Here is a 15,846-nt window from a genome sequence, read left to right as displayed (position 1 = left end):
TTTCTGTATCTTGGCTATTGTGAATAATAATACAGTAAACACAGAGTGCACATGTCTCTTTGAGATCCTGATTTCAGTTCTCTTGAATATATCCAGAAGTGGCATTGCTGGATCATATGATAATTCTATTTTTGAGAAATCTCAATAAATTTAAAAATGTTTCTGGTCATACAAAGTATGTTCTCTAACCACAATGGACTTAAATTAGAAATGAGTAACGTCCTACTTTAAACCAGCTAGAAAAAGCAACGTTTTCTCGCTAGTTTCCTCATAAGCTCCAGGATTGACTCTCATTGGATCAATTGGTCATGTGCTTATCTCTATACCAATCACTATGCTAATTGGCCAAATCTGTGTCAAATATTCACCCCAAACACATGGACCAAGAATAGAAGAGAAATGATCCTCTAAAGGGATATCAAAGTAATATTACCAGAATAAGCATTCTGGGGAAGGCAAAGTTATTAGCTATCCACTACCAAAAGCTACTAGAACTAATTAGTGTGTTTAACGAGGTTGCAGGATACAGGGTCAGTTTTTAAAAAGTGTATTTATATACAATTGTAGATTAAAAGAAATAACATTTATAGTAACATTAAAAATATCAAATACCTAGGAATAACTGACAAAAGATGTGGAAAAACTTGTGAAAGTTTTTGTACTTGTGAAAAGTACAAAATATTGCTGAGAGAAAGAAGACCTAAAAAGCAACTTGCGACTTAAACTTGTTCATGGGTTGGAAGACTCAGTATCGTTAAGATGTCAGATCTCTTCAAACTCTTTATTTAACAAAATCTCAATCAAAATCCCATAAGCCTTTTTTGTAGATATTGACAAAATTCATGTGGATTGCAAAGGATCTAGAGTAGCCAAAACAACTCTGAAAAGGAACAACTTCAGAGGACTCACAGTACCTGATTTCAAGATTCATAAAAAAACTATAGTACATAAAACAGCTTGATATTGGCATACGAATAGACAGGTAGATCAATTGAACATAATAGAGAGTCCAGAAGTAAACCCAACATCTAGGGATAACTGATTTTTTTGAAAAAAAACAAGGGCACAGAAATGCGCAGGGGAGGCTGAGGCTGAGGGTCTGGGGATCACACTTGGAGAACCACTATCCAGAGGAGACACATTGCAGCCCACCATCTCCAGCCTGCCTGACTTTAAACCAGGCCCAAATTTGAGAAGCTCAGGATCAAGCTACTTGCCTGGACTTCCCAAAGGATAAGAAGACCGAATATATTGAGGGACATCTATAATTCTACCATCTGGAAAGCCCTAATCTATAGAAATGAAGCCGTGGGACTGACAGGGTCTTGGTGCTTCAGCTGGGTGTCAGGCCTGTGCCTCTGAGGTGGGAGAGCTGAGTTCAGGACATTGGTCAACCAAAGACCTTCCGGCGCCACGTAATACCAAATGGCAAAAGCTCTCCCAGAGATCTCCACCTCAATGCTAAGACCCAGCTCCAATCAATGACCAGCAAGCTACAGTGCTGGACACCCTATGCCAAACAACTAGCAAGATGAGAACACAGCCCCACCCATTAACAGAGAGGCTGCCTAAAATCATAAGGTCACAGACACCCCAAAACACACCAGTGGACACAGTCCTGCCCACCAGAAAGACAAGATCCAGCTTCATCCACCAGAACACAGTCAAGAGTCCCCTCCACCAGGAAGCCTATGCAACCCACTGAATCAACCTAAGCCACTGGGGGCAGACACCAAAAACAACAGTAACTACAAATGTGCAGCCTGTGAAAAGGAGACCCCAAATACAGTAAGTTAGGTAAAATGACAAGACAGAGAAACACACAGCAGATGAAGGAGCAAGGCAAAAACTCACCAGACCAAAGAAATGAAGAGGAAATAAGCAGTCTACCTGAAAAACAATTCAGAGTAATGATAATAAAGAAGATCCAAAATCTTGGAAATAGAATGAAGAAAATACAAGAAACATTTAACAAGGACCTAGAAGAACTACAGAACAAACAGTGATGAACAACACAATAAATGAAATTAAAAATTCTCTAGAAGGAATCAATAGCAGAATAACTGAGGCAGAAGAACAGATAAGTGACCTAGAAGATAAAATAGTGGAAATAACTACTGCAGGGCAGAATAAAGAAAAAAGAATGAAAGGAACTGAGGACAGTCTCAGAGGCTTCTGGGACAACATTAAAGGCACCAACATTCGAATTATAGGGGTCCCAGAAAAGAAGAGAAAAAGAAAGGGACTGAGAAAATATTTGATGAGATTATAGTTGGAAACTTCCCTAATATGGGAAAGGAAATGATCAATCAAGTCCAGGAAGCACAGAGAGTCCCATACAGGATAAATCCAAGGAGAAACATGCCAAGACACATATTAATCAAACTATCAAAAATTAAACACAAAAAATATTAAAAGCAGCAAGGGAAAAAACCCAAATAACATACAAGGGAACCCCATAAGGTTAACAGCTGATCTTTCAGCAGAAACTCTGGAAGCCAGAAGGGAGTGGCAAGACATATTTAAAGTGATGAAAGGGAAAAACCTATAACCAAGATTACTCTACCCAGCAAGGATATCATTCAGATTTGACAGAGAAATTAAAACCTTTACAGACAAGCAAAACCTAAGAGAATTCATCAGCCCCAAACCAGCTTTACAACAAATGCTAAAGGAACTTCTCTAGGCGGGAAACACAAGAGAAGGAAAAGATCTACAATAACAAACTGAAAACAACTAAGAAAATGGTAATAGGAACATACATATCGATAATTATCTTAAAAGTAAATGGATTAAATGCTCCAACCAAAAGACACAGACTGGCTGAATGGATACAAAAACAAGAGATATATTTGCTGTCTACAAGAGACCCACTTCAGACCTAGGAACACATACAGACTGAAAGTGAGGGGGTGGAAAAAGATATTCCATGCAAATGGAAATCAAAAGAAAGCTGGAGTAGTAAATCTCATATCAAACAAAATAGACTTTAAAATAAAGACTATCACAAGAGACAAGAAAGGACACTACATAATGATCAAGGGGTCAATCTAAGAAGATATAACAATTGTAAATATTTATGCACCCAGCATAGGAGCACCTCAATACATAAGGCAAATGCTAACAGCCATAAAAGGGGAAATCAACAGTAACACCATCATAGTAGGGGACTTTAACACCCCACTTTCACCAATGGACAGATCATCCAAAATGAAAATAAGGAAACACAAGCTTTAAATGATACATTAAGCAAGATGGACTTAATTGATATTTACAGGACATTCCATCCAAAACAACAGAATACAGTTTCTTCTCAAGTGCTCATGGAACATTCTCCAGGATAGATCATATCTTGGGTCACAAATCAAGCCTGGTAAATTTAAGAAAATTGAAATCATATCAAGTATATTTTCTGACAATAATGCTATGAGACTAGATATCAATTACAGGAAAAAATCTGTGAAAAAATACAAACACATGGAGGCTAAACAATACACTACTTAATAACCAAGAGATCACTGAAGATGTCGAAGAGGAAATCAAAAAATACCTAGAAACAAATGACAATAAAAATATGACGCCCGAAAACCTATGGATGTAGCAAATGCAGTTCTAAGAGGGAAGTTTATAGCAATACAATCCTACCTCAAGAAACAAGAAACATCTCAAATAAACAACCTAACCCTACACCTAAAGCAATTAGAGAAAGATGAACAAAATCCCCAAAGTTAGCAGAAGAAACCATAAAGATCAGATCAGAAATAAATGAAGAAGAAATGAAGGAAACAATCGCAAAGATCAGTAAAACTAAAAGATGGTTCTTTGAGAAGATAAACAAAATTGATAAACCATTAGCCAGACTAATCAAGAATAAAAGGGAGAAGACAAATCAATAGAATTAGAAATGAAAAAGAAGTAACAATGGACACTGCAGAAATACAAAGGATCAGGAGAGATTACTACAAGCAACTCTATGCCAAAAATGGACAACTTGGAAGAAATAGACAAATTCTTAGAAAAGCACAACCTTCTGAGGCTGAACCAGGAAGAAATAGAAAATATAAACACACCAATCACAAGCACTGAAATTGAGACTGTGATTTAAAATCTTCCCAAAAACAAAAGCCCAGGACCAGGTGGTATCACAGGTGAATTCTATCAAACATTTAGAGAAGGGCTAACACCTATACTTCTCAAACTCTTCCAAAATATAGCAGAGGGAGGAACACTCCCAAACTCCTTCTATGAGACCACCATCACCCTGATACCAAAACCAGACAAAGATGTCACAAAGAAAGAAAACTACAGGCCGATATCACTGATGAACATAGATGCAAAATCCTCAACAAAATACTAGCAAACAGAATCCAACAGCACATTAAAAGGATCACATGCCATGATCAAGTGGGGTTTATCCCAGGAATGGAAGGATTTCTCAATATATGCAAATCAATCAATGTGATACACCATATTAACAAATTAAAGGAGAAAAACCATATGATCATCTCAATAGATGCAGGAAAAGCTTTCGACAAAATTCAACACCTGTTTATGATAAAAACCATCCAGAAAGTAGGCATACAGGAAACTTACATCAATATAATAAAGGCCATATATGACAAACCTACAGCTAACCTCGTTCTCAAGGGTGAAAAACTGAAACCATTTCCTCTAAGATCAGGAACAAAACAAGGTTGTCCACTCTTACCACTATTATTCAACATAGTTTTGGAAGTTTTAGCCACATCAATCACAAAAGAAAAAGAAATAAAAGGAATCCAAATCAGAAAAGAAGAAGTAAAGCTGTCACTGTTTGCAGATGACATGATACTATACATAGAGAATCCTAAAGACTCTACCAGAAAATTACTAGAACTAATCAATGAATTTGGTATAGTAGCAAGATACAAAATTAATGCACAGAAATCTGTTGTATTTCTATACACTAGTGATGAAAAATCTGAAACATAAATTAAGGAAACACTCTGATCTACCATTGCAACAAAAAGAATAAAATACCTAGGAATAAACCTACCTAAGGAGACAAAATACCTGTATGCAGAAAACTATAACACACTGATGAAAGAAATTAAAGATGATACAAACAGATGACAATATACCATGTCCTTGGACTGGAGGAATCAACATTGTGAAAATGACTATACTACACAAAGCAATCTACAAATTCAATGCAATCCCTATCAAACTACCAATGGCATTTCAAAGAACGAGAACAAAATATTTCACAATTTGTATGGAAACACAAAAGACCCTGAATAGCCAAAGCAGTCTTGAGAAAGAAAAACAGAGCTGGAGGAATCAGGCTCCCTGATTTCAGACTATACTACAAAGCTACAGTAATGAAGACAGTATGGTACTGGCACAAAAACAGAAATATAGATCAATGGAACAGGATACAAAGCCCAGAATTAAACCCATGCACATATGGTCACCTTATTTTTGATAAAGGAGGCAAGATTATACAATGGAGAAAAGACAGCCTCTTCAATAAGTGGTGCTGGGAAAACTGGACAGCTGCATGTCAAGAATGAACTTAGAACATTCCCTAACACCATACAGAAAAATAAACTCAAAATGGATTAAAGGCCTAAACGTAAGGCCAGACACTATAAAACTCTTAGAGGAAAACATAGGCAGAACATTCTCTGACATAAATCACAGCAAGATCCTTTCTGACCCACCTCCCAGAGAAATGGAAATTAAAAAAATAAACAAATGGGACCTAATGAAAGTTAAGAGCTTTTGCACAACAAAGGAAACCATAAACAAGACAAAAAGACAACCCTCAGAATGGGAGAAAATATTTGCAAATGAAGCAACTGACAAAGGATTAATCTCCAAAATTTACAGGCAGCTCAATATCGAAAAACCAAACAACCCAATCCAAAAATGGGCAGATGATCTAAACAGACATTTCTCCAAAGAAGATATACAGATTGCCCACAAACAGATGAAAGATGCTCAACATCACTAATCATTAGAGAAATGCAAATCCATACTACAATGAGATACCACCTCACACCAGTCAGAATAGCCATCATCAAAAAATCTACAAACAATAAATGCTGGAGAGGGTGTGGAGAAAAGGGGACTCTCTTGCACTGTTGGTGGGAATGTAAATTGATACAACCACTATGGAGAACAGTATGGAGGTTCCTTAAAAACTAAAAATAGAACTGCCATACAACCCAGCAATCCCACTACTGGGCATATACCCTGAAAAAACCATAATTCAGAAAGAGTCATGTACCACAATGTTCATTGCAGCTCTATTTACAATAGCCAGGACATAGAAGCAACCTAAGTGTCCATCGACAGATGAATGGATAAAGAAGATGTGGCACATATACACCATGGAATATTACTGAGCCATAAAAAGAAACGAAATTGAGTTATTTGTAATGAGGTGGATGGACCTAGAGTCCGTCATACAGAGTGAAGTAAGTCAGAAAGAGAGAAACAAATACTGTATGCTGACACATATATATGGAATGTAAAACAAAAAAATAATAAGTTTCTGAAGAACCTAGGGGCAGGACAGGAATAAATACACAGATGTAGAGAATGGACTTGAGGACGCCAGGAGGGGGAAAGGTAAGCTGGGACGAAGTGAGAGAGTGGCATGGACTTATATATACTACCAAATGTAAAATAGAGAGGTAGTGGGAAGCAGCTTCATAGCACAGGGAGATCAGCTCAGTGCTTTGTGACCACCTAGAGAGATGGGATAGGGCGCAAGATGGAAGAGATATGGAGATGTATGTATATGTATAGTTGAATCACTTTGTAATAAAGCAGAAATTAACACACCATTGTGAAGCAATTATACTCCAATAAAGATGTTAAAATAAATAAATAAAATCAAGGGCACAAAGGCAATATTGTGGAGAAAGTGTACCCCTTTCAATAAATGTGATGGAACAATTGGGTATCCATATACAAAATAATGAGCTTAGATCCATACTTCACATAATATATAAAAATTAACTCCTCATGGAACATAAGATTAAAATATAAGAGCTAAAACTATAGAACTTGTGGAAGAAAACAGGAGAAAATCTTCCTTCGTTTTCCAGAATTTTTAGATCCACTATCTCTAAAAGAACAAAAGGATAAATTTGGCTTCATCAAAATTTAAAACTTCTCTTCTTTAAAAGACACTATTAAGAGAATGAAAACACAAGCTGTAGACTGTGAGAAAACATTTGGAAGACATTTAATAAAGGACTGGTATCCAGAACACTTAAATTCTCCAAAATCTATAATAGGAAAAACAACCCAATTTAAAAATTGGGCCATTTCAACAGGTAGTTCACCAAAGAAGATACAGAGAAGACAAATAAGCACATGAAAAAGATGCACAATACCATTAGTCATTAGGAAGTTAAAGCTGCAATGAGATACGATTATGTATCTAGTAGAATAGCTAAAATGATAAAGACTGGCCATGCAAATGTTGGCAAGGACAGGGAGAAATTGGATTTCTCAGTCCAATGTAAAATGATGCAACCACTTTAGAAAATAGTTTGGCATTTTCTTAAAAATTTAAACATACACTTACCACATTCCAGTCCTAGGTATTGACATAATTTTTCCTCACTGTTTTGCATATTTTAATTATAGTTATTATCAGATACTTTAATTGCTTTATGATTCACTGTTTTCATGTCTGCCTTCTTCTCTGTCCACAGACATTCCTTGGAGGTGAGGAATCTTTCAATTTTATATGCTGAGTTTCTTGCCCAGTGTTTAGTAAGCATTTAATAAATATTTGCTAAGAAATTACTAAGAGCAATAATGAAAATAGCAATGAGAAAAAGTCATTATTGAATATGAATTTTACCTAGTCGTTTTTATAGTACAGTATAATATTTTATTTATTTTCACTTAAAATTATATGATGATGTTCCCCCATGGTATTGCAGACTTCTGATTCATTCATAGTAATGGCTATATAATATTGAATACATTTCATTTTTTTAGAATAAAATTATTTCATTTATTTTTCCCTATTATGAATAGTATTATTGCAAATATTTTCTTATTTTAAATAATTTCATTAGGACAGATACCCAGGAGTAGTATTACTAGATGAGAGGGTATGAACAATTCTACTATGTATTTCAAGGTATACTTAGCTACAAGTGGAGGATATAGTTCCTTAAACAGAATGATTTGGGTATGGAAATGGTCTTAGCTATACCTGGATAATTTTTTTTAAATTTCTTTATTTTTTGTTCTAGTTTTATTGAGATGTAATAGACATATAGCACTGTATAAGTTTAAGGCGTACAGCATAATGATTTGACTTACATACATCTTGAAGTGATTATCACAATAAGTTTAGTGAACAAAAAATTTTATTTTTAAATCAGGGAAATAATCTTTTTAAAAATTAGGCCTATTCTGTTTGGGTTTGAAAAACACACACAAACCTGTTGGTGGTTCTTTCCCTTTCGTGTGGCAGTTTCTTAAAAAATGATTCTATAGTTACAATTAATTTTTCTCAGAGCATGTTTCATCTACCCTTAATTCATCCTAGTTAACCATCAGAAACACTTATGTGAGTATGTAAATATATAGAATCCTTTATCTTGTTCCAAAGTGTATTTGAGATTGTACTAAACAAATTCTGGTGTGAAACATAGGGGAAAATAACAAAATAAGAAATGACTTATTGTATAAACAGCAAAACATAGGGTCATCAGTTAAGAGAAGTGTGCATATAAGACTGACTTATACTGCTGTAATGCACTGTCAATACTTGATCATCTTTAGAGATGTGACTTCTGGAAATTTTAGTTTTCAGTCTTTTGTTTTAAGTAGAAGTGCTGGTAAGTAAATGATAAAATATGTTGTATTGAATGAAAGTTAACTTTTGGGTCACCCCTAAGAATTTGGTGTGTGTATCAATCAAAACGTTTGGTGTAACTTAATTGTAAGCAACACATTCTGACTTAAGCCGTAAAGGAATTTATTCAAAGGATGTCAAAGCAGTTTAGAGAACTGATAGGATAAAATATGTGGAAATGGGCAGGGGAGTGTGTAGATGGAGTTAGAGCCAAGGAAAAGTCAGTCCAGGATCTTACCACTGGCTTTGCTGCCACTGGACACTGACAATGCTAGATTCCCACTTCTTTCTTCAATGACTTTCCCAGTCTCCCCTGTATCTTTTCCCCACCCTCTCAAGAATCAAAATTAGTGGGAGCGAATGACTGGCCAAGTGGGTAACCTTCCTGTCAAAGAGTAGGAAGCAGAAGCATCTGGCCTCTTCTGCCATGGACAGTGGGACCCTGCCTCCCAACCACCCAAATACAATGAAGTATCCCTCCCAAGAACAAGGAGGTTTGAATTATGATTAGATTTTTTTTTAAGGGAGACATAGATCTGTTATAGCATCTACTGATTCCTGATGATTATAGTATCATTTTTAATTTTCCCAATGGTTGAAATAATGTAAACAGTGGAGGTTCTTAACCTGTGGCCCATGCATGATTGGAGAGGCCTCGACAGGGCCATATGTTCCCTGAAATTGTATGCAGAATTTAGGTATATATGACTTTATCATTTTGGGGGGAATCTCCAAGAGGCCCACAATGTATAAAAAGTTAAGAAATACAGGCGCTTCCCTGGTAGCACAGTGGTTAAGAATCCGCCTACCCATGCAGGGGACACGGGTTAGAGCCCTTGGTCCAGGAAGATCCCACATGCCGCAGAGCAACTAAGCCCATGTGCCACAACTACTGAGCCTGCGCTCTAGAGCCTGTGCTCCGCAACAAGAGAAGCCACGGCAATGAGAAGCCCGCCCAACTGCATTGAAGAGTAGCCCCCGCTCTCTGCAACTAAAGCCCGCGCACAGCAACGAAGACCCAATTCAACCAAAAACAAATAAATAATAATAAAAAAAAACTGCCTGGAATGTTCTACATAATTACTTTCTCCTTGTGAAATTTCATTTTGTTTGTATTAATTATCCCTAGTATTATTTCCTTTTTTCCACTAGATGGTGGTATTGCATGGTGCTTTCATACTTCAATCGTAAGCTTTATAGACGTGAATGAAAAAGTGCAGTGATTTAAATGGCACGTTCTCAAGAACATTTTAGGGTTGGAAGGAATTTAAGAAATCACAAAGTGCATGATTTTTTTTTTAGCAGATGAAGAACCTAATGCCCAAAGGTTAAGGGAGAGCTTTGACGGAAAACAGGACTTTGGAAAAGTCAAAAGGATGCCCTGATGGGGAGGAACACTTGGAACTGGGGCTCTTCTTCAGTCGTAACATACTTTAAGGATATGCCTCTGGCTGCTGAGGGACCAGGGTGATACTGGTTGTGGACTTGGATTCTTTGGCTCTGAGACATGTCTATATTTCAGTTACAATCATGACTTAAAAGCTGGTCCTTCTCCCCTGAGGCAGAAGGTGTCCTAGTAATGCTGAGAGGCTTTGGTTAAGGAGGGAGCTTGCCCAGAGCCTTCCTTGTAACTAACCTTCCCTACCCTCTTCACATACCTTATAGTTATGTACTTTATGTTCTCTCCACAGCCAAAGGTAACACTATAAATGTGTGGATACGGAGGATTGATGACACATAAGGAACATATTGTAAATACTGGTGTTTGGAGTCCTCAGACATGAAGAGAGAGAAAACCCAAGTCAAATGGGGAGAGCACTTGGGCAAAGTGGCTATACAGATTCTCTGCAGCATCCCTTGTGTACAGACCACTAAACAAAGGCATGAAGAAGAGCCGTGGCGTGTGCTCAGGACCCACCTCTCTAGAGTATAACCCTTCCATATTTCTTTCCCCAAAATTCTTTTTTTTGCCAAGACTGCGTGGCTTGCAGGATCTAAATAATTCCCTGGCCAGGGATGGAACCTGGGCTCAGGGCAGTGAAAGCACCAAGTCCTAACCACTGGACAGCCAGGGAATTCCCCTTTCCCCCCCCCAAATTCTTGAAGTGCCTAAATCTCCAAAAGATGTGCTATTTTCCCCTCTACTTCCTTGTTCTCTTTTTCCTCCAGTCCTTTCTGACTTTGGTAATATCCTCAGCCACACTCCAGCCAAGACAGGAACTAAAGTGCTCACTGTTCACACCTCTTTCCACTGAAGCTAATAATATTGAGTCAATAAAGTGTCCTTTAAAAGAATAATCTTTTCATTTCCACTGATAAACATACCTAACTATATCTAAAACTCAATGTTGTGTCTTAAATTATAGTGAGCAATTGTGAAGGTTGCTATGATGGCTAGACCTTGACTCTACAGATCACTCTCCTTTGTGCCCAGGATACTGGCTTTTATGTCCTCTGACTTCTTGTTGGGCTTGGCCAATGGAAGGCAACAGTGAGAAATGGGAAGGTGAGAAGATAGAGAGCTGAGAATTTATTTCCCTACATCCGTCTGCTAGGTCATTGGGCAGGTTCTCTGTGTCCTTGATCTTCTACTAAAAGCCACAGCTCCTGTCAGATAGCTCTATCCTACAGCTGGGACTTTCTGGTTTCCAGCGACTTCTTGTTCCTTCCTTTGCTCCATCTGGTCTAGGGGTGGTAGTAGCCTCCTGCTCTTGCCAGTCATTGGGTACTTCATTCCCCCTTGTTGTTCTTCCTTAACCTTGAGTCCTTTGTAAATAGGCACTTCATAAAAATCTCTTCAATCTTTCCATGTGTTTTCAGTCAAAACCCTGACCTGTTCAATGAAACTTTATTGAATTTCTGTAGTATGAGATTCCTTATTAACATCTGTGATGATGGATTTATATGTGAATTTTCAAATTGGAGCATTAATGGTCAAGTTTTATTAGATTTAGTTTGAAAACATTTACTGAGTGCCAGGTATGGCATTGATGAGGCTTAGGCCATGCTGCCTCAAAATATGCCCTTTGGCATATTAATCATTTTGAATTAAAGTTATTTAAGACACAGCTGGTGCAGGAAGGACACTTTGATTTCCATTTGTCCCCCTGAAAGGAGGAAATAAATCTCCCATGTGAAAGGTACCATCACTGTACCAGGAGGGAGAGAGACATCCTGATCACTAGAGACAGGGAATTCAGGGCCAAGAAGGCTGTATAAACAAACCTTGTTACTTCTTTACTAATTTACTACTCCAAGCCCAAACCCCTTTGTCTTGTCATTTCTTCACGAATTTACTGTTTCTTTGTCTAAAAGGTGTAAAAGCTGCCTGCTTTTGTCACTTTTATGGATCCTATATCTATGGGACCACCCTAAATATAAAATTAAATTTGTTTTTTTTTTTTTCCTCCTGTTAATCTGCCTTGTGTCAGTTTAATTATTAGACCAGCCAAAAGAACCAAGAGGGGTAAGGGTTAAGTTTCCCCTCCCTGACAAAATGAGGCACTTCAGTTTCTCATTATGTATTATCCTCATCACAACCCTCTAGGTTGAACTGAGGGCTTTATAGCTGAATTTTTTAGACATTAACATAATAGTTGAACATTGACATTTTTTACTGTGTATGTATTTGTATGTGTGTTTTAAAACACTATCATAAAAATCCATTATTTACTGCTAGTCATAGTTTCTATGTAGGCACTCTGGTACGTTACCCAGATACCTGTTGAGGAAGGAAACAGGTCCCCTTTCTGCCTGGGCTGCTGGCAGAAAGCACTCAGATGTCAGCCCCTTGTGGGTACTGCCTCAGTTGAAGGGAACTGCCTTGCCCAAGCCATGCCTGCTTTCCAGGGTGGCCCATCTCCAGTGACTGATTGACGTTTGGGGTATAAATGTTTAGGCCTCTTGTCCCAACTTGAGACAACTCTGAAGGGTCATTCCAGCTTCAAGACTTTCTGTAGAGAGGGCTGAGACCTCCACTGAGATTGCATTGTGGCTCATCTTCTCCCTCTGCCCAACTCTGCTTCTTTGCTTCCCCTCTTCAGGTATTTATCACAAGAACACTCCTGCATGCCATAATCCTTCTCAGAGTTGGGTCCAACCTGTGACATTTGGTGCCAGGAGTGATCCAAAAATGTAGATGCTGGCAGAAGATGTTGGATCTGGATTATGCACCATTTGGTTGACAATAAGGACTCTCATCACTGGTGGTAAATGGAATGCAGATAGCCCCTGGCACAAGGTAGCAATGCAGTTGTTAAAACTTTGACCTTGCTTGAGTCACATGACCATCTACTCTCTGGGGACTGGATGGGAGGGGATAGTGCTGGACCTGACCTGGGTCATGTACTTTGCAGCAGGGGAACTGGCAAGGTGTTGTGATGGAGATTTAACAGAACCCTATGGGGGAGGGTGAGAGTTCACCAAAGAAAAGGATGATGAGATGTCTGGTGCAGTTGGAGATGCAGTCCTTGTTACTAAAGTACTTATTATTGCCGACAAGGCTGTACTTGACCTGGCCTCTATCTTTCTAAACTTCATCTCCTTCCACTGTCCCCCTCCCCAACATTCTAGGCCACGCTAGCCTTCCTGCTGTTCCTTAAGTATGCTAAGCATTTAATTCCTGCCGTGGGGCCTTTGCACCTGTTCTCTTTGCTTGGGAGGCTCTTCCCTCATTTTACCATGATCACTCCCTCACTACATGGGTCTCTGCTCAAATGTCACTTAGTCAGAGGGGTCTTCCCCAACCCTTTCCATAAGGTCATTCTATTCACCTAACTCTTTAACTAGTTTAATTTTTCTTTATAGCACCAAACTGTACTTGAAATTCAATTATTTTTGTTTGTTACTTTGTATCATCCACTTGAATACGAGCTAATAGAGCAATAATTGTACCCTTTAAAGTACTGTATCCGTAATCCTTAGAATAGTGCTTGGCATATAGTAGATGCTGAATAATAATTAATGAATGAGGACAAAGGGCAGATGGAAAAATAGAAATGCAAATTAGGGAAAGGTTAATTTTGACTGGAGAAAACAATGATAAAGGCTTCATGGAAGAGAAAGCATTTACATTGGACATTGCAATGGGTAAAACTGGCAGGCAGAATCAGAAATGTTCAGGTAGACTTTTGTGGGGAAAGGCACTTTTGTGCAACATATAAAGGAATGAGTAGTCCATTGTGACAAGAGTTATGGGGTACTCTGGTGACCCAGACCAAGTGGTCTTGGGGCTAATTCATATTGTGGTCCAGGCACTGTTAATAAGTAGTGCCTAACCATGGAATTCATACTCTTAAAAAGTATTGTTGGGCTTCCCTGGTGGCGCGGTGGTTGAGAGTCCACCTGCCGATGCAGGGGACATGGGTTCGTGCCCCGGTCCGGGAAGATCCCACATGCCGCGGAGCGGCTGGGCCCATGAGCCATGGCCGATAAGCCTGCGCATCCGGAGCCTGTGCTCCACAATGGGAGAGGCCACAACAGTGACAGGCCGGCGTACCACCAAAAAAAAAAAAAAAAAAAAGTATTGCTGCTGCTCTTTAAGTTATTTCTTCCTAAATCATGTGCAAACCATCATTTGTGGTTCCTGCTCATAGTTCAAACAAATTTACCTACCTACTCCCCATGCCAGTCGATATGTATAGCATGTACAGGTTAAGTAGTTACCCCCCTGTTATCTCTGTTCTTATAGGGTCCTAGTGTAATGTAGAGAAGACCAAGACTCCTATTAACCAGTGGTTAGTAAGGGAGTGAGTGATGTGATTTCTCATATCTGTGTCAAAGGTTCACATTTTGAACAAAGCTTGGGTAAGTACTATTAACAATGAATATCAGAAGAGGCTTTAGATGTTTGAATTTTTTTAATTCCATAGAATATACCTCTATCAATTTAAATATGCATTATTTAATCAATATTTTGATGAATATTTGATAAGATATTTAAATATTCAAATTAGATAAGTTTCTGGAAGGATAGTAAAATAAAAGTAGGTTTGCCTTATTCCTCTCCCTGAAGCCACAAAATGAACAAAAAGAATCAAATATAGAGGAAACTAGGAAACAGCTAAATTCCACATCACAGATGAAGGAATATCTTCTAGATATAACATCATTTGAACTAAATTGAAAAAGGATGCTCAGAGCTGACTCCTATATCCTCTGATATTGGGAAATTGGCAGATTTCAAAATGTAAATTAGTGGATTAAAAAGAGCCCCACTAGTAACCTTTAACTTGATGCAGTAAGGATTAATCCTATGGGTGGATCAAGGAGAAGTAGGGAGGACCTTGACTGCAGCATGTTTCTATTCCCCAAAACAAGGGAGATGATGTTAAAAGGGACCATGTACCTACACAGTCTTTATTGTTTAAGATCTGCTCCCAGACTAGGATAATTTTCAGAATGACCAGGATCCTAAGAGATTACCTTACAGAAACAATGTTTATACAATAGAGAGTTAATGAGTTTTATATTAAGTTTTATATATATTAAGCCTAGGTTTCTATGGAAAGGCAGAAAAATAAAACCCCAAAATTCCAAAAAGGGAAAATGGAGGTTGTGGCAGAGATATTCTAAAGCAAGTAGATTTGACAATAAAATGATCAAGAAATAAATTAATGGTGAAAATGTGGTACTAGTCAGTGCTATTACATCTTGAGGAAATGTCTGATTCCTGGTTTGGACGTGGAGAAAGAGGAAAAATGAAAAATTTCTGAAGTCATTTTCTAACACACATAGTTTAATTCTGTTTGATTATTGTTTCCCTATAATTAATGTTAGATCTTTGTGGCATTAGTTCTCTGCAACCTAAACACGTTTTTACACTAAGTAAGAAAAGGAACTGGTGAAGCAAATTTGAAACTTTTCCTATAATTCCCATCGTTTAGGTAATTTCTGTTTTCTGTATCCTGAGATGATCAAGAGTTGACTGGAGGTGAAAATCATATTGAAAATCTTTGTTATTGGGTGTTTTCTTT

Source organism: Leucopleurus acutus (assembly GCF_964270905.1).
Source record: "Leucopleurus acutus genome assembly, chromosome: 3".
Taxonomy (NCBI): Eukaryota; Metazoa; Chordata; class Mammalia; order Artiodactyla; family Delphinidae; genus Leucopleurus; species Leucopleurus acutus.
The sequence above is the reverse complement of the archived record's forward strand: the minus strand, read 5'-3'. Positions refer to the sequence as shown.